At 41.8% G+C, this 24,333-nt stretch overlaps 1 protein-coding gene across 1 annotated transcript in view; it reads left to right on the top strand.

Annotated features, from left to right (window-relative positions):
* The first annotated feature begins 1,710 nt into the window (after positions 1 to 1,710).
* The window catches only part of LOC125484895 (teneurin-1-like), a 313,884-nt gene continuing 291,261 nt past the window's right edge, over positions 1,711 to 24,333 (top strand). Inside the window, exon 1 of the mRNA XM_048605477.1 lies at positions 1,711 to 1,786. The gene's annotated coding sequence lies outside the window, so the exon portion shown is untranslated. The remainder of the gene's footprint in view (positions 1,787 to 24,333) is intronic.

The following is a 24,333-nucleotide window of genomic DNA, read 5'->3' as shown; positions in this document are numbered from 1 at the left end:
ACCAGTGATGTCTTCATAAAACTCTGCAAATCCAAAGGCAAGCCAGGTACTCCAATATAAGTGTCCTCTCACAGGCCAATATCTCTAGTACTGAGGCACTGGTTAGTGTCAGTTAGCTGTGTTTGGTGGGCTGCAGAGTTTGCAAGCCTGGCACAAGATTCCCAAAATGAGTTTTCTACTCTGAGCTCTGTCACAGCAAATGATTACCATTAGGGCAGAGAAAATGCTTCAAAGATATCCTCAAAGTATCCCTGATAAAATGCCCAATGTCTTGTGGGGGCCTTGTGCTGAAAACCACGTGTCGTGATTGTAGTGAGGTCAGCCATGTGGATCTCATAGAATATGAGTTCACTGATTGGGGCTGTAAATCTGGTCCAATCAGGGACCTCTGGCTGACAGATAAGGAGTGTGAGACATCTTGAGAATTGGCTCTGAAGGAGCTGCATCAGTGTCAAGGTGTGTAAATAAAGGGAGTCTCCATGCGTAAATAAAGGGTGACAGATATTGACCCTTGTGGACTTTTTCACCGCCCAAGCTGGAGAAGAAGCATCTGCAAAGATGCCAAGCATTTCTGAGAGGCCCCTAGTAGAATCTAAGAATGAAGACAAATGGGAGCAAGCAGAAAGCCAGGCATCCATCCACCCATCTCTTCAAACACCTGTGGCAAGGTGTGTGGATCCAGAATTGGACTGTTCAGCCACCTGAGGACCCACAATTCGAGAGGGACTGCACAAAAAGATTGTCTTTGAGGGATTGAGAGAGATAATTTGACAAATCTGTTGCTTGGGAAATCTGTAAATATAATACATAACCTCAGCATCAGCACTAGAAGGAGATTTTTTTCACCGAAGGTGTTATTCAAATTGACTTCTTTGCTGTAAGTAATTATTCCATCCATATTGATCCTAATGTGTGGAAATTAGAAAGTAGAAACATAGAAAAAATTACTTAATAGCATCAGAAAAATAAAGTTTAAAAATGATTGGGAGATGGAGTGAAGTGAAATCCTGGCTGATGTGGCCAGCTCAGTTCAAATGACTATCAGCTGCATTGTCAGATATGATTCAATCAGCTCGTGTTAATATTATTAATCTATAATGACGTTTGCCCTTTTGATTTTTATCAAATTAGTACTGTCTACAATATCCAGTCATTTCCAAGAATTTGTGACTTGAATTACGTGAAACCGTGAAAGAAACTGTATTACAGTTGTTTTTGCACAGGTACTGATGTGTACAGGTAATATTGACGGTATGCATCTGAACTTTTGATTTCCAGTAGCAGTTCAGGACTTGAAAATTACCTCTGCGGTTTTAAATGATGCAGAGACTAACTTCAAAGTCCTGAAACTGAATGAACTAAATTCCTATATTTGTAAATATCATACAGGATATAGAAGTATTGATAATGTTAGAAGTGAATAGCATCTGCATAAGAAAAAATAAACTCATATACTTATCAATGATGATAAATCAGCAGTTTATTTCCAACATTTTCTGAATATTATATGATCTAATCTTGCTGAAGCGAGGCATCTTGAACCATTGTTTGTGGTTTGACTTTTTTTTCCCCCTGCCACACTTTAACCTGGAGCTTTCTGGAACTGTGAGTTTCTAGCAGAGCCATGGGGCCCATAAGGCATTTCGGATCTTCGTGAATGATAGAAACAACAGTCTATCTCCTCAACCAATAGGTTTTAAAGATTGGGAAAGAAAATGGAAGAGCAACAAAGAGAATTGAAAAGAACAGGGGGACCTTGGATTTCATTTCACAAGTCTCTCCAAACGTAAGACATTTCGATGGGATGTGATTAAAAAGCAGTAGAGGATATTTTACTTTACCTGCTGAAGTATAATCTTTACGAGCAAGGAGATGATGCTAGAACAATACAGAGCGTTATTTAAGCCTCATCTAGGGAACTGCATATAGTTCTGGATGACAGAATTGATTTATTTTGTACAAACAGTTGGCATGCTGTAAAAGGCACACTTAAATTGTTTTCAGCGCTAACATTTGCTGACCAGTCTTCAATGTACTTATCACGATTGATTAATCTTGTCTGATCATAAGTCTTTGTTATAGTGCTTGATTGATTTAGCCTGTAGATGGAGCTAGTAAGTCAAATGATTTGACTCCTGCTAGAAATTAAGACAAGCTGCACTTAGCTCTCTGACCGCATGTAATTGAAAGTTCTTCAAACTTCTAAGATGTTGAAGTGATGTTTCTAAACTATTTGAATTGAGAACAATCTTTTTATTAGTCTGAGATATTTAAGATATACAGTAGTTCAATCCCAGCACAACACATGGTAAAAATTATGAACAGTTTAAATCTATGGAACCCCCTGCACCATTTATTTCTTTGCCAGGAGAACCCCCCCCCCCCAAGGAAACCCCCCCCCCCCCCACAATATCCTGACAGTGACAGATGTGGGGGTCATGATGGTGATAGACAGTTCTGATGTTGCAATGGTCCATAACCCAGCAAATACTTCTACCGTATCACTAAGTAGGAGATCAGTGAATATTCAAGCAGCTCGTCGAAGATATCTCAACATTTTATAAGGCAGTTAGCCTTTTTGCAAAATACTTTGAACAAAAGAGAAATGTGATGACTGAACAATATACATTCCAACAGAGATGTCGCAGAAATGGTGAGTCTTTAAAGCAGCATGGGGCAGCATTACTGCAATCAGTTTCTACATGAAAACTCGTTCAGCTAAAAAAATGTGTGACCAATTAATTAAAGATATTTCAATTCCACGGATTAGGGAAGATGTCGTGGAGGATGATGACCTTGAAAAATCTATGGCCTTGGCAATTCAATCAGAATGGACTCTTGGACTCAGGGTTACAGACACAGACAACCCAACCAGCTCAAGTGTAAGGGCAGGGGAAGGAGACCTCATTGATCTCATCAACATGTGCCCAGTCATGATCAGATAATCTCAAACAGTGCCCAAACTCTGGAAATACTCAGTGAGTTACAATGCTACGTCCAACTCAAGGGAAAAAAAAATCTGCTACTTGTGCTCCAAATGGAAGCATTTTTCAAGGGTGTGTGGATCACCAAAGAAAAAGACTTTATTATTTTAACATATGGCGCAGTGTTTTTCCTGTTTTACTGTTCAATCATGGCTGATATGTTTATCAACCCCACCTGCCTTCTTCCCTTTAACCCTTGATCCCCTTACCAATCAAGAACCTATCTATTTCTACCTTAAATACACTTAATGACTTGGCCTCCAATGTCTTCTGCGCCAACAAATTCTACAGATTAACCACTCTCTGACTGAAGAAATATCCTCCTCATCTCAGTTCAAAAGTGTCATCCCTTCACTCTGAGGCTGTGGCCCAAGATCCTAGTCTCCCCTACTCACGAAAACATCTTCTTGATGTCCACTCTATCCAGGCCTCTCAGTATTCTGTAATTTCAATCAGACCCTCCCCTCATCCCACTAAACTGCATTGAGTGCAGACCCAGCGTCCTCAACCACTCCTCATAATACAAGCCCTTCAACCCTGGAATCATACTTGTAAACCTCCTCTGGACCCCCATCAATGCCAGCACATCCTTCCTTAGAGATGGTGCTGAAAACCACCACAATATTATAAATATGGTCTGACGAGAACCTTTTACAGCCTGAGCAGTACATATCTGCTGTTGTATTCCCACCAACTTGAAATGAATGCGAACATTGCATTTGCCTTCCTAAATGTCGAATGAATCTGCATGTTAACCTTAAGGGAATCCTAACCTTGGACTCCCAAGAACCTTGGTGCTTCAAAATTCTAAAGCCTTATCCCATTTAGAAAATAGTCTATACCTTTATTCTTCCTACCAAAATGCATAACTTCACCGTTTCCCACATTGTATTCTATCTGCCACTTCGCCCATTCTCCTAGCATATCCAAGTCCTTTTGCAGCCTCCCTGCTTCATCAACACTACCTGCCCCTCTGCCTATCTCCATGTCATCTGCAAACTTAGCAACAATACCCTCAGTTCCTTCATCCTGATCATTAATGTACAATGTCAGTAGTTGTGGTCTCAATGCTGACACCAACCAATAGTCACCAGCTGCCATCCTGAAAAAGATCCCTTTGTCCCCACTCTCTGCCTTCTGTCAGTCAGCCAATCCTCTATCCATGCCAGTATCTTGGCCCGAACACCATGGGCTTGTATTTAGCAGCCTCCTGTGTGGCACCTTGTCAAAGACTTTCTAGAAATCCCAATAGATCACGTACACTGGCTGTTCTTTGTCTAACTTGCTCATTACCTCCTCAAAGAATTATAGCAGATTTGTCATATATGACCTCCCCTTGATGAAGTTATGCTGACTCAGCCCTATTTTATCATGTACTTCCAAGTACTCCACAATCTCATCCTTAATAATGGACTCTTAAAATCTAATCAATGACAGACGTCAGGCTAACCGGCCTATAGTTTCCTGTCTTCTGCCTTTCTTAAATAGGAGTATTACATTCTTCATTTTCTAGTCGTCTTGAACAATCCCTGAGTGATTCCTGAAGGATCGTCACAGAAGTTTCTACAAGAACCTCAAAAAGTCACACGTGAAAGGAAGGTCATTTCAGAGTGAGATATGTGAGGCTTTGTATCAGACGCCTTTCCTACTGCAGAGAATCTCCTGATACATACCCATGAGTGAACTTTCAAATGTGATCTAATGTGTTAAAGCCTTTGGGACTCTCTCTGTACTTTTTGGAGGGAAGAAGACGATTTGATGGCTAGAAATCTGCCAATAATGGAGAATTATGTTTGCAAATATGGTGAATATCCATACCACTGTGACAAAGCTTTCAGCAGATATGATGAATTAAAGATGCACACGCATGGAAAATTTTATCAGAATTTGGTCAGAGGCCTAAATAAACACATGAAGACAGCAGCCAAACTTATAATAGGTGTTAAATTTTATTTGTCACTCACCATTCTTAAGACTTCAATATTGGTTCATGGGAATTTCAGAGCAAAAGCAAATAAAATTATAAATGGAAAAGCAAAAGCAACAGCATATTTTGAAAAAGTACAAGTGTAACAGAACCAGGATCTGAGTTTGGAGATTGGGTTTGAAACCATATGGCCAAATTGTGGCCTCAAATCTGCATCATCTCTGTCATATCCAAAGCAGACCAAGCAATTTTTTGATTCCAATCCTTATGTGTTAACACAAATCTCTCCGCTATGTTTTGTGGTGATATTTATGAAGGGTAGATTTGCTCAAATCACCCTTCTTATCTGGCGTTTGTTTGAAACAAACAAACAAACTATTGTTGTCACATGTACCAAGATACAGTGAAAAGTGTTGTTTTACATGCTGTACAGGCAGATTGTACCATATAAAGTGCATTAGGGTGACAGAACAGAGTGCAGAATACAATGTTATAGCCACAGAGAAGGTACAGAGAGGTCTGTTCAAAATTCTGATAACAGTGGGGAAGAAGCTGTTTTTGAATCTGTCCGTATGTGCACTCAAACTTTTAAATCTTCTGCCTGATGGAAGACAGTGTAACAAAAGTGGGAGGGGTTTTTGATTACGTTGGTTGCTTCCAGAGGCAGCGGGAAGTATAGATGAATTCAATGGATGGGAGGCTGGTTTGCATGACAGATGGGACTGTGTTCACAACTCTACAATTTCTTGTGGTTTTAGGAAAAGCAGTTGCTAAACCGTGCTGTGCTATATCCAGATAGGATGCTTTCTACGGTGCATCTATAAAAATTAATAAGAGCCTTTGTGGACATCCTGAATTTCCTTAGCCTCCTGAGGAATTAGTGGTATTGTTGTGCTTCTTGACCGTCACATCAACATGGGTGGACCAGGACAGATTGTTGGTGATCATCACTCCCAGAAACTTGATGCACTTGACCATCTCCACCTCAGCATGATTGATGTAGACAGGGACACGCACTGCACTCCGCTTCCTGAAGTCAATGCTCCGTCATTTTGCTGGCATCAATGGAGAGATTAGTGCCTTTACACCATGCCGCTAAGCACTCGATCTCTTTCCTGTATCCTGTCTCGTTGTTTGAGATCCAACCTACAACGGTGGTGTCATCAGCAAACTTGTAAATGGAGATGGGGCAGAATTTGCCCACCCAGTCGAGATGTGTAAGGAGTAGGGGATTTGGTTTGCAGCCTTGCGGGGCACCTGTACTGAGGGTTAAGGTGGAGGAGGTGTTGTTGCCTATTCTAACTGATTCTGGTCTATGGTCAGGTAGTTGAGGATGCAGTTACAGATAGGAGAAACTGAGACCTAGCTATCGGAGTTTAGAGATAAGTCGGTTTGGAATAATGACGTTGAAGGCGGAGCTGCGGTCGTAGAATCACAGAATCCCCACACAGTGGAAATAGGACATTCAGCCCAACAAGTCCTCACCGACCCTCCGAAGATTCATCCCACCCAGACTCATCCCCCTACCCTATCCCTGTAACTCTGCATTTCCCATGGCTAATGCCTCTAACTTACACCTCCCTGAAAACTATGGGCAATTAAGCATGGCCAATCCAACTAACTTGCTCATCTTTGGACTGTGGGGGAAACCGGAGCGCTCGGCAGAAACCCATGCTGACACGGGGAGAACGTGCAAGCTCCACGCAGACAGTCACCTGAGATTGGAATGAGTAGAAGCCTGACGAAGGTATCTTTGTTTTCTCGTTGTTCCAGGGATAAATGTAGGGCCAGGGAGACGGCTTCTGACATGGACCTGCTGCACCAGTAGGCTGATTGTAAAGGTCAAGGCAATTTGGGAGGCTGGAGTTGATATGAGCCATGACTAACCTTTCAAAGCTCTTTATAATTATGGAGGTCAGAGGCAAAGGGCATACTACGTGAGTTTTCTTTGGCGCTGGGATGATGGTGGTCTTCTTGAAGCAGGTGGAAACCTCACATTGTAGTAAGGAGAGGTTAAAGATATCTGTGAGTACTCCCATCAGCTGGTCCCCACAGAATCTGAGTGCACTGCTGGGGGATCCACTGGAGCCAATCGCTTTCTGTGGGTTCACTCCCAAGAAAGCCTATCCATCGCCTGCGACAGTGACCATGGGTGTTGGGATAGGTAGCATCATTTCACTGACCTTCTGTTCAAAGCGAGCTTAGAATGCATTGAGCTTGTCACGTCGAGATAGAACATGGAACATAGAACAAAGAACAGTACAGCATAGTACAGGCCCTTCGGCCCACGATGTTGTGCCGAACGTTTACCCTAAACCTAAGGTTTATCTAACCTCCACCTCTACCTTATACTATCATCCATATGCCTATCTAATAGCCACTTAAATGCCCCTAATGAGGCCGACTCCACTACCCGCTCCGGCAATGTATTCCACGCCCGTACCACTCTCTGAGTAAAGAACCTACCTCTGACGTCTCCCCTATATCTATCTCCACTCACTTTAAAACTATGCCCCCTCGTAATAGCTACCTCCATCCTAGGAAAAAGTCTCTGGCCATCACTCTATCTATACCTCTGATGTACCCACTCCAAATGGACTGCAGCAATTCAAAGCAGCAGTTCAACACAATGATGTATTATTGCCTGTGATTCTGTTCTCATTTGCTTGGTAACCCAATATGTCGTGCAAGCCATGGCACAACCAGCAGGTGTGTGTGTGGTTCGTTTGGATCTCAAGCTTAGTTTAGTATTGCCTCTTGGTGTCTCTGATGGCCTTACAAAGGTCCTACCTGGATTTCCTGTATAATTCAGTGTTGCTCGACGTGTATGCCTCAGATCTGAGCTGATCTCCAGGTTCATCCATGGTTTCTGGTTGGGGAACATTCCGAATAATTTCTTCTCCATGCAGTCATGTACTCACTGATGAAATATGTAAGGGTAGTGGCATAGTCATTTCGATAAGTCACTGAGTTCTTGAATATGGACCAGTTTACAACTCTAAGCAGTCCCATAGAAGCCCTTCTGTTGCCTCAGACTAATACTGCACTACTTTCTGTACTAGGTCCTCACCCTTTAATTTCTACTTGTAAGCCGGGAGAAGGAGCACAGTGTCGTGATCTGATTTTCCAAGGTGCGGATGGGGGATGGAGCGGTTGGTATCTGTGATGGTTGTAGAGCAACAGTAAACGATGTTCGGACCTCTAGTGGAACAGGAGACGTGTTGATAGTATTTTAGTAGCACATCCTTGGCCTAGTTGATGTTAACAGCTACAATGAGCAAGGCCTCAGGGTATTCCGTCTCAAGACTGTTTGTTTGTAGCATTGTATACTACATCGAGTGCACTCATCACTTCCGCGTCAGGTGGGATATAGACCGCTGTCAGGATAATGGAGGTGAACTCGCCCGGCCAGTAGTTTACTGTAAGTTATTCTAGGTTCAGAGGGCAGTAACTTGCTAGGGTCGCTACGTCTGAGCACCAGGAGGTGTTGATCAGCAAGCAGACCCTACCACCCCTTGCCTTGCCTGAGGATGCTGAGCTGTCCATTCAGTGAAGTGGGAAATTCTCAGCTTGTAAGGCACAGTCCAGTACAGCAGGAGCGAGCCATGTCTCTGTAAAACAGAGCATATAGCTATCCCTCAATTCCTTTTGGAAGGTGAATCTAGCTTTCAGTTTACCTGTTTTTTTCTCAATGGCTTGGACATTTGCCAGGTATTTGCCAAGGAGGGAGATTTGAAACCCTGAAGTTTTAGTCTCATCTTAAATCCAGCATGTCTCCACATTTCCTGGGTAAGTGGCTGCTCCTGGTCAATCCCAGGCATCGGTGGAGGAAGCCTGCTGCTCCGGAAAGTGAGTGAGTGCTCCTGATGGGGTCCTGGGCACCAGTCGCAGCCTTGAGCATTCTGGGAAGTCTTGTGGTTGGTTCAGTCGAGCCTCTTCGATGTTGGGTCACCGCGGGGTCAGATCTGGCTCCCTCCCTGATCGGGCCTTGGCTCTGGTTTTGAGGTCAGGCCTGCGAGAGGCCAGAAGGCCTCTGATCCCTCTGGGCAGCCTCCAAATTTAGTAATCAAGCCTTGTCAATTGGAAGATTCTCAAACCTGAAAGCAGATTTAAGAAAACATTATTAGTAATTCTGATATACTTAGAATTGTGGTTTAGAAGAGCAGAATGATTATAAAACATGTAAGAATTAAGATCTGCTGCAGACAGCTCGCAAAATGGCGCCACACCCCGGTGCCATCTTGGTTCACTATTAGTCTGTGTTACTGATATAAGTGCGGAAAGATGGCCACACAAAATCTTCAGCAGAAGATAGGCTCAGGCTTGACAAACTTGAATAGATCTTTTACATCATATTTGGTAATTAGTTACATTACCTCTGAGTTACATAATAGTCTCCTGTAATACATTAGGCTGGATCTAAGAGAGATCACTGCGAAGAGACATTCTAGTACACACAACCGAACAATTTGTGAGCTTCCCCAATGAAAAATCCTTTTATATCTGGACGGGCAGAATTTATTTTGTGATATCAGTTAACACTTTTTCAGGTACTAACTACCTCCCGTAAATCTCCAGAGAGATTTGACCCCATTTAGATAGTCCGCACTTGTGGGAGTTTTCATTTTCTTAACTTGTGAATAATATCGATATTTAAAATACTTTTATATTAAAATATGTTTCCTAAAATTGTGGTGATTCCTTCAAATTTTTAAATGTATCTTCTTGGTTTATACGTTTCACAGAATCTTAATTGTTTATGAAACTGTAATGAGTAACACACAGTTAATATAAAAGTATTCTTGAAGTGAGAAGGTGATGCTTTTGCTGCTTAAGAATGTCGAGTCGTATTGTCTTGTCTCCCCCTCCAGCAGCAGCAATGTATGGTACGTTCCAGTGATGTTAATATGTGTGTGCTTCTGTTCCTGCTTACAGTAGAAGCAGTTGGGGATTGGCAGTTATCTCCTGTCATTTAGGTTGTAAGAGTGTGAGGAGTCTGTAGTATTGAGCTGATTGCCTGGCATCCACAAAGGAATTAGCTAATTCTCGTCAGATCCTGAGAGACAATCAGGTCTTGGTATAATTCAGCTTGTTCTCACATCAGGAATCTGCAGGATATGTTGAAAGAATATGAAAGTGGATTTATTTCATCTTCTGTAGAGTGCATTTTGAAGGGATGGGATGGCCCGAACCTCTCAGCATGGCAAGACTTCAGTATGGTAATGTGAACTGGTGGACTTGTATAAGGTCGGATGTGCGTTTGTGTGTGTGTCTCTGTGTGTGTATCTGTACGTTCATTGTTTTGTATGCTTTTGAAAAAGAGACCCTGCTTAATGTGTGACTGTAATAGAAGCTCTTCACTCAGAATGAGAGCGGTGTTTGAGATTGCACAAACATCGCAGCACAGAATTTATTGTCAGCAAGCCAAATTTAGATTGTTGGGTCAGGAATGAGTCCCAAGATCAAACGAAATAGCATTTTCTTTGAATACCTGCTGGTTCAAGGGTAAAGCACAGCTGCTTGTGGACTGCTGTCAACCTGGCATTTAATGGTGTGAGTACGTTGCCCTCTGTTTGGTATCGATAAGGATGAATGTGATGCACTATCCATCTTTATTTCACTGACTTCTCAGGTACTCTGGCAACTGTCTAAAAAAGAATAGGCACTTTCTATAATAACTTGCAGGGATCATTCAACTTCTGCCTGGTAACTGTTGCAACAATCCTTTTTTTGTGGTGCTGAAAACATGTACTTTAGAAAAGGCGTCCCTGTTTGATTTTAACCTGACATTGCAGACTTCCCGGGTGAAATTGTAATTATTTTTTGGTTTTTGAAGATTGCATCCTTCACCTTTAAAAAACACAAACGCTGAATATTAAATAATACTGATGCATGAAGCTGATTATTGCCCTCTGGTACGTGCCACCTATTTTCTGCCTCGTTACATTGAAGTTTATTAAATAAAAGTCACTGGCCTCCTGTTTGCAACATGAAGAGGAAGGTCACTTAAGCATGTTGCAAATGGCCAAGCAAAAGAATGCCCGTTTTACTCATTAGTTGACTGGTTGATGTGCAGAGTGAAATTTAGTTATCTGAGATCCAACTTAAACAACAATTTTAATTACAGAGAAAAATAAAACAGATTTTCACTCATTTCTGTAAAGTTGTTTTCAGTGTCTACATCAACATGGTACACTAGACTTGGAAATTGAAATTACTGATTTCTAAAATACGAGAAAATTTATTCCAAAGAGTAGCACACTATTTGAAGATTGATGTTTCATTTCACTGACCACTAGCATTTTGAAGGGTCTAGGCCCAAAACATCAGCCTTCCTGCTCCTCTGATGCTGCTTGGCCTGCTGTGTTCATCCAGCTCTACACCTTGTTATCTCACTAGCATTGATAATTTGTGTTTATAATAAAGCGTATACAGTCTTATTTTGGCATTTTGCTATAATTATTTTGATAATTGGATTAAAATGATTAAATTATATGCAGTTGTCTCACATGGCATTTCATGGAAGGTATGTGCTATCGCTCAGAGCTGATATTGACTCCAATAAAGAAAAGTGCAGACAGCTTACAACATAGCTGGAAATCATTCAACAGCAGTCACATACATAGTCTGAATTCGGGAAAAACATTTGCCATAATGGTCTTCCTGTTCTATGATGTGCTAAGCAAATTCCAATATGGCTTCACTCTAAGGCAGCTGAGGTAGACTCCAACAAAATGATCAGGAGTTTGTTATCAGGCCAACCAATCATTGAAACTTGCCTACCTCATTCAATTTTCTTTTTCTCAGCTATTCCACTAGAGGGAGATCCATGCACAAATAAGTTTAATCTGTTTCACTGGGTGGAGACTGGGGAAAGAGGGAAAACAACAAAATATTGTTGTCTGACGTTTGTATTTGAACAGAGGCATCAGAATTGAAGAAGTGAGTATACCACCAAAAAGACTAAGTCAAATTGCACGCCCATAAGGCATTGTTTTTTTTTTATCTTATGTATAACCCACAGTTGCTTTAATTGGCAGATATGCTTTTAGGATTTTTGGAATTCAATTGAAAACAATGATGAGAAAAGTCGATGCCATCAACATACCAGTCAAGCATTGGCAAGTGCAAATAGAACAAATAGAGAGAAAAAAGATGCAATTTAACAAATCTGCAAAGGAGCACTGAAATGTGAAGCTTTTGCATTGCCTTTTGGAAGAGTGAACCATTGAGCTTTTAACCAGGATTAAATTTTGTGCCATACTAAAGTATATTATCTTTGAAACCATTGTGGAAAGTGTTAATTTGATCAATTCTTTTGTCTGATCAAATTACTTGTGAATTGATAGAAGTGTTTCATCATTTTGGCCAGCTGACATTGCTTAGCTTCACAATTCAAATCTTCTAAACAGTGCCTGCAGACAATCCCATTCAATGCACTTTACTGCACAACACAGTTGCTTTGGTAGCAATCAGAACAGTCATGGAAAACAGCAAGAAAAAAAAGACTTAACCTGTATTGAGGGGATTCTGTGACATTCTATCGATTCATACTCGATAATAAAACATAAAAAATAATGTTTTCTTTTCCCTATGTAGTCACTGTCTGAGAAGAAGTGATTTTTGGTATGGAGACAGGATTAATATCTTTATCATCCTGGATCATATTCCCAGCAGCTAGACTTTTCTCTCAATGCTGAAATGAATGTCAAACTCCATCCCCACCCTCCCGAATCATTCTGATTATAACCAAATTAACATAGTAGATTAACATAATGAATGTTTTGAGATTCATATGCCTTTTCTTTGCTGACAGCCCAGCTGAGGTGGTTGAGAAATGAGATGCTTTTCGTACAGAAGAAAGCACTGTGGGAATTCAGTTCATTGCTGGTGAACTGTAATCTCATCTCCTTTCAGATCCACAACATTGTCAGAAACTAATACTGCATTCTTAATGATGAATTCATGGGCACAGAATATGAAATGATTCCCAATGCTATTGCTCCTTGCACATATGGAAAATTTGCCTTTCAATATAATTTGAAACCTGCATATCAAAAGATGCAAAGATTAAAATATACATATCTGTACAGGGGCACTTGGCAACATTGTTTCTGAGGGCATGTTATGACCAAAACAAGGATTCCTCCACGCAACCTGTTTCCAAAGATGGCACAATGATAATTTGGATTTTTAATCACAAATCAATTAAAGTTAAAATAATTTGAAAGCTCTGTGCATTAACAACTACTTCTTCTTAAAATAAAAATCTTATGAGATTTTCAAATTGCCATGTTGAGGATCTTAGTAACTACTGTAACACATAATTTACACACTTATACATAATTTGCAACCTTACAGAATCTATGCTGCAACAAGTCCTATAATTATTTGTTTTAAATGCATACAGATATCTGTTGGAAACCTGCAGAATGTTTTCAGAGTAGAAAAATAGAATTGGTAAATTCGGCAAACAGACAATGATTAGTTATTTATTCTGTCAGCACTGTCTTTCATTCTTGTCATTGTTCAAGAAGACATGTTGTGCAGGAGGCTTAGAGCTATTAAGAGCCTTATCCTGCAGGATAACAATCCAGATACCTTGTGGAAGTAACAGCCTCAGGTTATTGTTTCAAGTGACTGCTTCACTGTGTGCCCCTTTAGTCCTCATTATGAAGTTGAATAACAACTAAACTCACTATCCTACCAGTCTTCCATTAACATTTGATTATGAGTTGAATAATTTCTCAATGCAGTCAGATTTGTTTAGAAGGCGTAACCACCATATTTCTTTCAGTGCTTATTCTAATTTCAAGTATGAAACTAACCTTTTGGATGTGTTATTCTGCAATTCAATGCAAACAAACCCTGAAAGGTAATATCTTGAAGACCTTCCAGAATGTATCCTATCATATTCAAAATGCATTCTCATTGTACAGGGTTTAAAAACAAAGCTGAAAAGTTCTCATGACTTCAACAGTTATTACTGCACATTTGGAATTTAATCTTGAAAGTTGTGTTACCCTCCTAATGTTGCATTCTTTAAAGATTTTTAAAATGTGTAAAATATGAGATCTCTTGATATTTGAAGAAACATATTTATTTATATTAAACTGACGTGTTATACTTTAATGTATTGTCTTGAATCTGATTAATAGTCAGTCAATCAAATCATTTTTCAGGACTGCTGAAAATTCATTTAAATTTGGATGAATGTGCTTAGTGCATGACCTGAAATTTGTACAGCATAAATCTAATAGTTGTATACCTTCATGGATTTGTGTGATTTAGTCTTCTGGGTATTTGTTAGTACGCAGCTTGCCATCATTGTAATTTTAGTTTTGACAGGTAATAATACATCAATGTGTACGATTTTTACTGTTAATACAGAGAAGAGAAAAGTGAATTATCAAAGCACAACAGAGAACATGCTTTTATAACTCGGCTTGACTGTTCAATATTTTCAGTTGATTTTATACAGCGTAACCCTACAAGAGCTGAATTCCCTGGGACTTCCATTTCATTCCTGTTTGTTGTATTTCATCAAGATACTAAGCTTTTGCAGTGCAAGAAAGTAATTGTTCAATGGAATCCAAACGTTTCAAACTAAAAAAATTGTGGGTAAAAAGTACGTGGTGTGATTTTCAAATGAGGGATTGCAGTGCTGGCCAAATAAATGTCCTTTACATGCCATGTTGCAATCTGTAAGGAACTCAAAGCAACATTCATACGAAGGTCTTTGTGCAGTTGATGTCAATTATGGAAGGGCTCCCCCTGTTGAATAACTGGAACATTTACATTTATCACACACTGCATTTGCAAACTCCGAACACAAATTTTGATTCTCTAGCACCTGTTGTCTACACAGTATGGATTTGGTACCAAAATAATCTCGTGTCCAGTACAATTTGTGTCAGATTTAAATTTGTTGAGGAATTAGTATGTACTTTAGGTGTTTGTGCCGGAAGTGTTTGGAGTGTGTGAGTTGTGATATCAGTCAATGTGTATCACTGACTTAGCACTAGCACTGTCGTTTTTGACCGTACCGGGCCAGATAATGCTCTGTCTTAAACATACACGCTTGAACACAGGCATTGTAGCAGGAAGGATTTCCCTATCAGTGCTATTTGAAGACCATGATGTGGAGGTGCCATTGTTAGACTAGGGTGGACAAGGTCAAAAATCACATGACACAGGCTATAGTCCAACAGGTTTATTTGAATTCACAAGCTTTCAGAGTCTCGCTCATTAATATCTGATGTTGTGTCATTTTTGACCTATTTCAAGGCATCATTAACCACTCCCAAGTTAGTTGCTGATTAATTACCAGTCACTCTTCTGAGCTTGATGGTTTCTAGAATTGCAGAAAGTTATTGAGATCCTTTCCCTTTGAGGATACCTTATCCTAATCAAACATCTTTATGTTTTAATAGGTGCCATATTAACCAGGCTTCCTTGTGTTAATGAAAGGGTGAGTTTATTAGCTATTTAAACACGAGAAAAGATAATAAATGTACCAATTGGAATATGAATTAAATAAAAAGATGACAATTAAAAATATATAAAAATGTCTCTGGGTTTGTGAAGAACATGAAGTGAAATATTGCAGCCATTAAGCTGGATGATACCAGTAAGGCTGACATTATTAGTGAAACAGTTGATTTTGATATCCTTGGCTTTGTCCTGTTTCCTCTTTGGTGAAGGCTTCGCTGGCTGGCCTGACTTCTAGAACTCAGAGAGAGAGAGATTTGATTCAGCTGCATCGTAGTGATGTCTAATGGCTGTCCTCAAGCAGTAACTTTCACAGCACACTAAATCACACAACCACATAAACCAACTTTCATGCTGAGATTGGAGCTGAAAGGATTTTAACCCCTGTTCTTGTGTATTCCTGACAGGGTAAAATACAAATATGTGTTTCGACTCATATTTGGGATATAACCAAGAGTTTTCTCCTCTCAATAGGAAAGCCCATCAGTTTTCAGATCGCATTTCTTCCTTTTAAGTCTCTCTGTTTGGGGTTCCTCTAATACTCTACAGGTGTGGCAAGTCACAGGTTCACATTGGGACTTTGAATGAATTCAGTGAATGCTATTCTCAGGATTTACATTTTCAGCCATTCTTGGCTTGTCTGTCTCTTAAAAAACATCTTGTTTAAAAATGCAATATGTTCTTAAGTCATTCAGGGCTATGATCCATCATTGTGACATCATTGAAGGGATAGCCCATACACTAAGGATACACTGTGAACCTGAGGAGCAAGAAGAGGGAGAAGAAGCAATGTGAAGGAGGCAGGCACTGTTATATCCCCTTCAGGGCTGGGCTATTTATAATTACCACTACTGTTCCATGGAACACAATCCCAAATCTCTGTTAGACAACAGTTCCACACGTATCTGTTCCTCAATTATGGAGTATCACAGCAACCTCTTAGCCACCATGCTAACATAAGATCACCACAAAGCAACTATTCCCTACTAACTAGGTCCAACCAACCTTCCAATTTCCATACAAAAATAAAATAATCAATTACCCTTACGCACCCTCATGGAATCTGTCTTGCAGGTGCCTGTGCCAGGCCTGGTACACTTATGCACTATTACTCCAAAGGCTATAGCATGCTTCCTGAAAAGCTGCTAACTTTCAGGCTGCAGATGGCCTTTCTAGGTGCTGTCAAGCAATTCTGGGCCTTGAATATCTAGCTGCAGATTGCACCACCTTGGCATGTGTGGTAGCAGTCTGTGTTGGCTGACTGAGTGGCAAGGACACTGGCAGGAATGCACATGGCAGGTTCACATCCCACAGAGCTAGTGGTGAAAATAGTCCTGAAAACTTATTGGGTCACAGATTGTTGGCCTGCTGTAAGACTCAGAAAATCCCTTGAGCAATGGTACTTGAAGCCTGTATACAACAACAAGTTGAGACTTCATGATCTCAAGTCTGAGCTTCTGCTGCAGCTCTGGGCACTGGGTAACTATTGCTTGTGCTACGATGGAACCTGAGACATATCCCTTAGGTGCTGCATCATGGGCAAGGTCCATTCATTTTCTTCTGGAGTTAGCTGCCATTTCCACACTGGAAAGGATGAACTGAAAGCTTTATGTGATGCTCTGAACTGGACTCGTTCCTGCTGTTTGACATTAGACATTCTGGCAATCCTGCTGTTGTATATAGCATTTCTGTGTGCATGTCCATATCTTTTTCCTGTATGCTGCCTCATTGAAGCCCTCATCTGAATCCTTTACAACTGAATTTGTCTGCAACTTTTCCCTTTATAATGCTGACACCTGATTATCTTTACTCCCTGCCTTGACAACAGTTCACTCAAACCCAATGACTCACTTTATATAGGTTCCATCTCTATGTACCAACTAAAGTACATAAAGTGGCAACATCTGAGCTTGTGGCTGCAATTGTGAGATTGAAAGATAATTGTTCAATACAATTGGCGCCCTGCATGCCTTGCTGTTCGTACTGTCACACCAGGTGTAACCAGGTGGCAGTTCTTGAGTATTTAAAAAACAGAAGGGTAATTTAAATGAAGGAAGGGTGTTGGTGTTTGGTTGGGGTCACAGTGAAGCAAGAACAAGAGTCAAAAATCAGATTGCTACTCAGAAATGATTTTGAGATGGAGGGGAAGTGGGTTGTAAGAAGATGGGTAAAGTTTTCATTGTCATGATTTCAGATGGAGCACCAGCACAAGCACTTTGCTTGTGACCGACAAGCATTATCTCCTCCATCTGGCCAGATGTGCTTGAATTCTATTTGTTAGTGTGTTGTTGCTTTTGATTATGGGCTACTTTGACAAAATATAGGGGTATGATGTGATTATTTTGAGTAATGCTTTTTAACACTGAATTGACAGGATGTGCAAGCTGTAAGATGTGGCGTGTGACTCACAGTCGTATAGTGTGTGAAGATGAGATGAGATTTATAAATATAAGTTCTGACTTATGCTTGATAGAGACTGAATTGGTAAATGAAAGGAATTTATAGGTAATGTAGCATTTCCATATATTTACATATATACATAATATTTGTACAATCATGGCACATTTGGACAGCACGGTGGCTCAATGGTTAGCACTGCTGCCTCACAGCACCAGGCACCTGGGTTTGATTCCACCCTCAGGCCACTGTCTGTGTGGAGTTTGCATATTCTCCCTGTGTCTGCGTGGGTTTCCGTCAGATGCTCCGGTCTCCTCCCACAGTCCAAAGATGTGCAAGTTAGGTGGGTTGGCCATGCTAAATTGCCCATAGTGTTCAGGGTTGTGCAGGCTAGATGAGTTAGCCATCGGAAATGCAGGATTACAGGGATAAGGAAGGGGGATGGCTCTGGATGGCACGCTTTTCAGAGATAGGGTGGACCTGTTGGACCAAATGGCCTGTTTCCATGCTGTGGGGATTATATATTTGTTAGGAAGTGGTATTTAAAGATGCATTCAGTGACCTTGACCAGTTGTCTGAGATCATCAACTTTTTCCTGCACTGTGACCAGGTCCTCGCTTCTAGACTGTTGCCATTGATAGTGATGACTACTTGCTCCCATCACCTTCCTCATGTCTTTATGGAGGTTATCACAACTCGTGTGGAAGAAAGACCTCTGTTCTGTCCACCTTGTGCACCAAAGCCTCAGCTGCATCAGAAAACCTTCAAGCAAACCTGTTATACCATTTTACACTTTTCTTTCTGCTCAGACACTATTGTGTGACTAGTTACTGCAACCAGTATGCACCGTATCTTTAAGTTGTGTAGGTTACTTTTAAGTGCTACCAAACCTGTATGAACTGGGCCCTTAAATGAGGCATAAGAACATAAGAGCTAGAAGCAGGAGTAGGCCGTCCGGCCCTTCGAGCCTGCTCCGTCATTCAATAAGATCATGGCTGATCTTTTCGTGGAGTCCAGGAGGAAGCGCGAGGGCAGCCTGGGAAGGTGAGCTTTTCGATTATAAAAGTCTTACCTCGCGTGACTCCATTTTTGGAGTAAGTGAGGTAATATATTTGGGCGGTTGCTTTACCCGAAACACTACCTAGGTAGTGTCTCCCACCCATCCTCCTCCTCTAACCAAAAAAAAATGTTCTGAGCACTGATTTGGTAAGGCTACTAGTATTTTTATTTAATTTGTCTGTTTGGGAATTCAGAACAGTGGGAATGGATGTTAGGGCAGTTGTATGCTCCTCCTGTAGAATGTGGGAGGTAAGGGTCGGCACTAGTGTCCCCACTGACTTCATCTGCGGGAAGTGCATCCAACTCCAGCTCCTCGGAAACCGTGTTGGGGAACTGGAGCTGGAGCTGGATGAACTTCGGATCATTTGGGAGGCTGAGGGGGAAATTGAGAGGAGTTACGGGGAGGTAGTCACACCTCAGGTACAGGAAAAAAGTAGATGGGTTACAGTCAGGGGACGGAAAAGGAACAGGCAGACAGTGCAGGGATCCCCTGTGACCATTCCCCTCAAAAACAAGTATACCGTTTTGGATACTGTTGGGGGGGATGACTTACCAGGGGTAAGCCATGGGGTACAGGTCTCTGGCACAGAGTCTGTCCCTGTTGCTCAGAAGGGAAGGGGGGAGAGGAGGAGAGCATGAGTCATTGGGGACTCCATAGTTAGGGGGACAGATAGGAGATTCTGTGGGAACGAGAGAGACTCGCGGTTGGTGTGTTGCCTCCCAGGTGCCAGGGTCCGTGATGTCTCGGATCGTGTTTTCGGGATCCTTAAGGGGGAGGGGGAGCAGCCCCAAGTCGTGGTCCACATAGGCACCAATGACATAGATAGGAAAAGGGATGGGGACGTAAGGCAGAAATTCAAGGAGCTAGGGTGGAAGCTTAGAGCTAGAACAAACAGAGTTGTTATCTCTGGTTTGTTACCCGTGCCACGTGCTAGCGAGGCGAGGAATAGGGAGAGAGAGCAGTTGAACATGTGGCTACAGGGATGGTGCAGGAGGGAGGGATTCAGATACCTGGATAATTGGGGCTCATTCTGGGGTAGGTGGGACCTCTACAAACGGGATGGTCTACACCTGAACCAGAGGGGAACCAATATCCTGGGGGGGAAATTTGCTAATGCTCTTCGGGAGGGTTTAAACTAATTCAACAGGGGGGTGGGAACCTGAATTGTAGCTCCAGTGTACAGGAGGTTGAGAGTAGTGAGGTCATAAATAAGGTTTCAAGGTCGCAGGAGTGTACCGGCAGGCAGGAAGGTGGTTTGAAGTGTGTCTACTTCAATGCCAGGAGCATCCGGAATAAGGTGGGTGAACTTGCAGCATGGGTTGGTACCTGGGACTTCGATGTTGTGGCCATTTCGGAGACATGGATAGAGAAGGGACAGGAATGGTTGTTGCAGGTTCCGGGGTTTAGATGTTTCAGTAAGATCAGGGAAGGTGGTAAAAGAGGGGGAGGTGTGGCATTGTTAGTCAAGGACAGTATTATGGTGGCAGAAAGGACGTTGGTGACAACTCGTCTACTGAGGTAGTATGGGCTGAGGTTCGAACCAGGAAAGGAGAGGTCACCCTGTTGGGAGTTTTCTATAGGCCTCCGAAAAGTTCCAGAGATGTAGAGGAAAAGATTGCAAAGATGATTCTGGATAGGAGCGAAAGTAACAGGGTAGTTCTTATGGGGGACTTTAACTTTCCAATATTGACTGGAAACGCTATAGTTCGAGTACTTCAGATGGGTCAGTTTTTGTCCAATGTGTGCAGGAGGGTTTCCTGACACAGTATGTAGATAGGCCAACAAGAGGCGAGGCCACATTGGATTTGGTACTGGGTAATGAACCAGGCCAGGTGTTAGATTTGGAGGTAGGTGAGCACTTTGGTGATAGTGACCACAATTCGGTTACGTTTACTTTAGCGATGGAAAGGGATCGGTATATAACGCAGGGCAAGAGTTATAACTGGGGGAAAGGCAATTATGAGGCGATGAGGCAAGATTTAGGATGCATAGGATGGAGAAGGAAACTGCAGGGGCTGGGCACAATTGAAATGTGGAGCTTGTTCAAGGAACAGCTACTGCGTGTCCTTGAGAAGTATGTACCTGTCAGGCAGGGAGGAAGTGGTCAAGCGAGGGAATCGTGGTTTACTAAAGAAGTTGAATCTCTTGTCAAGAGGAAGAAGGAGGCTTATGTAGAGATGAGGTGTGAAGGCTCAGTGAGGGCGCTTGAGAGTTACAAGTTAGCCAGGAAGGACCTAAAGAGAGAGCTAAGAAGAGCCAGGAGGGGACATGAGAAGTCTTTAGCAGGTAGGATCAAGGAAAACCCTAAAGCTTTCTATAGGTATGTCAGGAATAAAAGAATGACTAGAGTAAGATTGGGGCCGGTCAAGGACAGTAGTGGGAAGTTGTGCGTGGAGTCCGAAGAGATAGGAGAGGTGCTAAATGAATATTTTTCGTCAGTATTCACACTGGAAAAAGACAATGTAGTCGAGGAGAATACTGAGATACAGTCTATTAGACTAGACGGGATTGAGGTTCATAAGGAGGAGGTGTTAGCAATTCTGGAAGGTGTGGAAATAGATAAGTCCCCTGGGCCGGATGGGATTTATCCTAGGATTCTCTGGGAAGCTAGAGAGGAGATTGCAGAGCCTTTGGCTTTGATCTTTATGTCGTCATTGTCTTCAGGAATAGTGCCAGAAGACTGGAGACTAGCAAATGTTGTCCCCTTGTTCAAGAAGGGGAGTAGAGACAACCCTGGTAATTATAGACCAGTGAGCCTTACTTCGGTTGTGGGTAAAGTGTTGGAAAGGATTATAAGAGATAGGATTTATAATCATCTAGAAAGGAATAATTTGATTAGGGATGGTCAACACGGTTTTGTGAAGGGTAGGTCGTGCCTCACAAACCTTATTGAGTTCTTCGAGAAGGTGACCAAACAGGTGGATGAGGGTAAAGCGGTTGATGTGGTGTATTTCGATTTCAGTAAAGCGTTTGATAAGGTTCCCCATGGTAGGTTATTGCAGAAAATATGGAGGCATGGGATTGAGGGTGATTTAGCGGTTTGGATCAGAAATTGGCTAGCTGTAAGAAGACAGAGGGTGGTGGTTGATGGGAAATGTTCATCCTGGAGTTCAGTTACTAGTGGTGTACCTCAAGGATCTGTTTTGGGGCCACTGCTGTTTGTCATTTTTATAAATGACCTGGATGAGGGTGTAGAAGGATGGGTTAGTAAATTTGCGGATGACACCAAAGTCGGTGGAGTTGTGGATAGTGCGGAAGGATGTTGCAGGTTACAGAGGGACATAGATAAGCTGCAGAGCTGGGCTGAGAGGTGGCAAATGGAGTTTAATGCAGAAAAGTGTGAGGTGATTCACTTTGGAAGGAGTAACAGGAATACAGAGTACTGGGCTAATGGTAAGATTCTTGGTAGTGTGGATGAGCAGAAAGATCTCGGTGTCCATGTGCATAGATCACTGAAAGTTGCCACCCAGGTTGATAGCGTTGTTAAGAAGGCGTACAGTATGTTAGGTTTTATTGGTAGAGGGATTGAGTTTCGGAGCCATGAGGTCATGTTGCAGCTGTACAAAACTCTGGTGCGGCCGCACTTGGAGTATTGCGTACAGTTCTGGTCACCGCATTATAGGAAGGATGTGGAAGCATTGGAAAGGGTGCAGAGGAGATTTACCAGGATGTTGCCTGGTATGGAGGGAAGGTCTTATGAGGAAAGGCTGAGGGTCTTGAGGCTGTTTTCATTAGAGAGAAGAAGGTTCAGAGGTGACTTGATAGAGACATACAAGATGATCAGAGGATTAGATAGGGTGGACAGTGGGAGCCTTTTTCCTCGGATGGTGATGGCTAGCACGAGGGGACATACCTTTAAATTGAGGGGTGATAGATATAGGACAGATGTCAGAGGTAGGTTCTTTTCTCAGAGAGTAGTAAGGGCGTGGAATGCCCTGCCTGCAAAAATAGTAGACTCGCCCACTTTAAGGGCATTTAAATGGTCATTGGATAAACATATGGATGATAATGGAATAGTTTAGGTTAGATGGGCTTCAGATTGGTTTCACAGGTCGGCGCAACATCGAGGGCCGAAGGGCCTGTACTGCGCTGTAATGTTCTATGTTCTATGGACTCAGATCCACTTACCCGCGTTCTCACCGTATCCCTTTATTGTTCAAAAAAATATCTACCTTATCTTAAAAAACGTTTACTGAAGTAGCGTCAACTACTCCACTGGGCAAGGCACTCAGTCGCCTGGAGCCCAGCTGTAAGCATACTTCACTCATTTAAATAATCAGACAGCATAAAGTTAGCAAGCTGTCTGCACCACTAAATCTGCTAATTTTGTTCCACTGTGGAAAATTATGTTCACACAAAACTGGGTATCTTCCGAAAGTCAATAAAACTAAATAATAAGATTCATATTTTTTCTTTATTCATTCACGGGATGAGGGCATCGCTGGCCAGGCAGCATTTATTGCCCATCCCTAAATGCCCAGAGGGCAGTTGAGAGTCTACCATATTGCTGTGGATCTGGAGTCACATGTCGGCCAGACCAGTTAAGGATGGCAGCTTCCTTCCCTAAAGGACATTAGTGAACCTGATGGGTTTTTCCAACAATCGGCAACAGATTCATGGTCATCTCTAGATTCCTAATTCCAGATATTTTTCATTGAATTCAAATTCCACCATCTGTCGTAGCGGGATTCATACCCAGCATGTTACTTTTGTCTCTGGATTAATAGTCCAGCGAAAATACCAGTAAGCCATTGCCTCCCACATTTCATATCAGGAAAGAATAGGGGATTAGTTAGCAACATGGGAGCAGAGACTATGCCCCCGGATCAGTGCTGGGCCCTCAAATATTTATTATTGAAATGAATGGTTTTGGATGAAGGGAGCAAATGTATAGTAGCTAAATTTGCCAATGACAGCAAGGTAGTCAGGAAATTAAGTTGCCAAGAGAAGGTAGCATATCTGCAAAGGAATATTAATAAATTGAGTGACAAAAAATTGTTAAATGAAGTACAATGTGGGCAAATATGAATTTGTCCACAATGGCAAGGAGAACAGAAAAATGGTATGCTAAATGGAAAGAGATTGTTTAACTCATTAGCACAGAAGGATTTAGATTGTCTGGTACATCAGTCACTAAGGTTACAATGTTGATCAAGTTAGTGAAGAGGAATGCCAATGGGATTATGTCATTTATTGCAAAGGGCATAAGCTATGTAAATTGGGAAATTTTCCTGCAGCTTGGGTCTTGGCATGACAACTTCTGGAGAACTGTGTACAGTTTTGGTCACAATATCTGAAACAATAAATCCGTAATTGCTTTTGAAGCAGTTCAAACAAGGTTCACTTAACTCATTCTTGGGATGAAGGCCTTATCTTATGAAAAATAGATAAATTGAGGCTATATTTATTGGTGTTTAGAAGAACGAGAGGTAACCTTATTGAAAAATAATGTATTGAGAAAACTTGCTCGGGTG

The sequence above is a fragment of the Rhincodon typus genome, chromosome 14, assembly GCF_021869965.1.
Source record: "Rhincodon typus isolate 14 chromosome 14, sRhiTyp1.1, whole genome shotgun sequence".
Taxonomy (NCBI): Eukaryota; Metazoa; Chordata; class Chondrichthyes; order Orectolobiformes; family Rhincodontidae; genus Rhincodon; species Rhincodon typus.
Note: the sequence above shows the minus strand (reverse complement) of the source record. Positions and strands in the feature narration are given on the sequence as shown.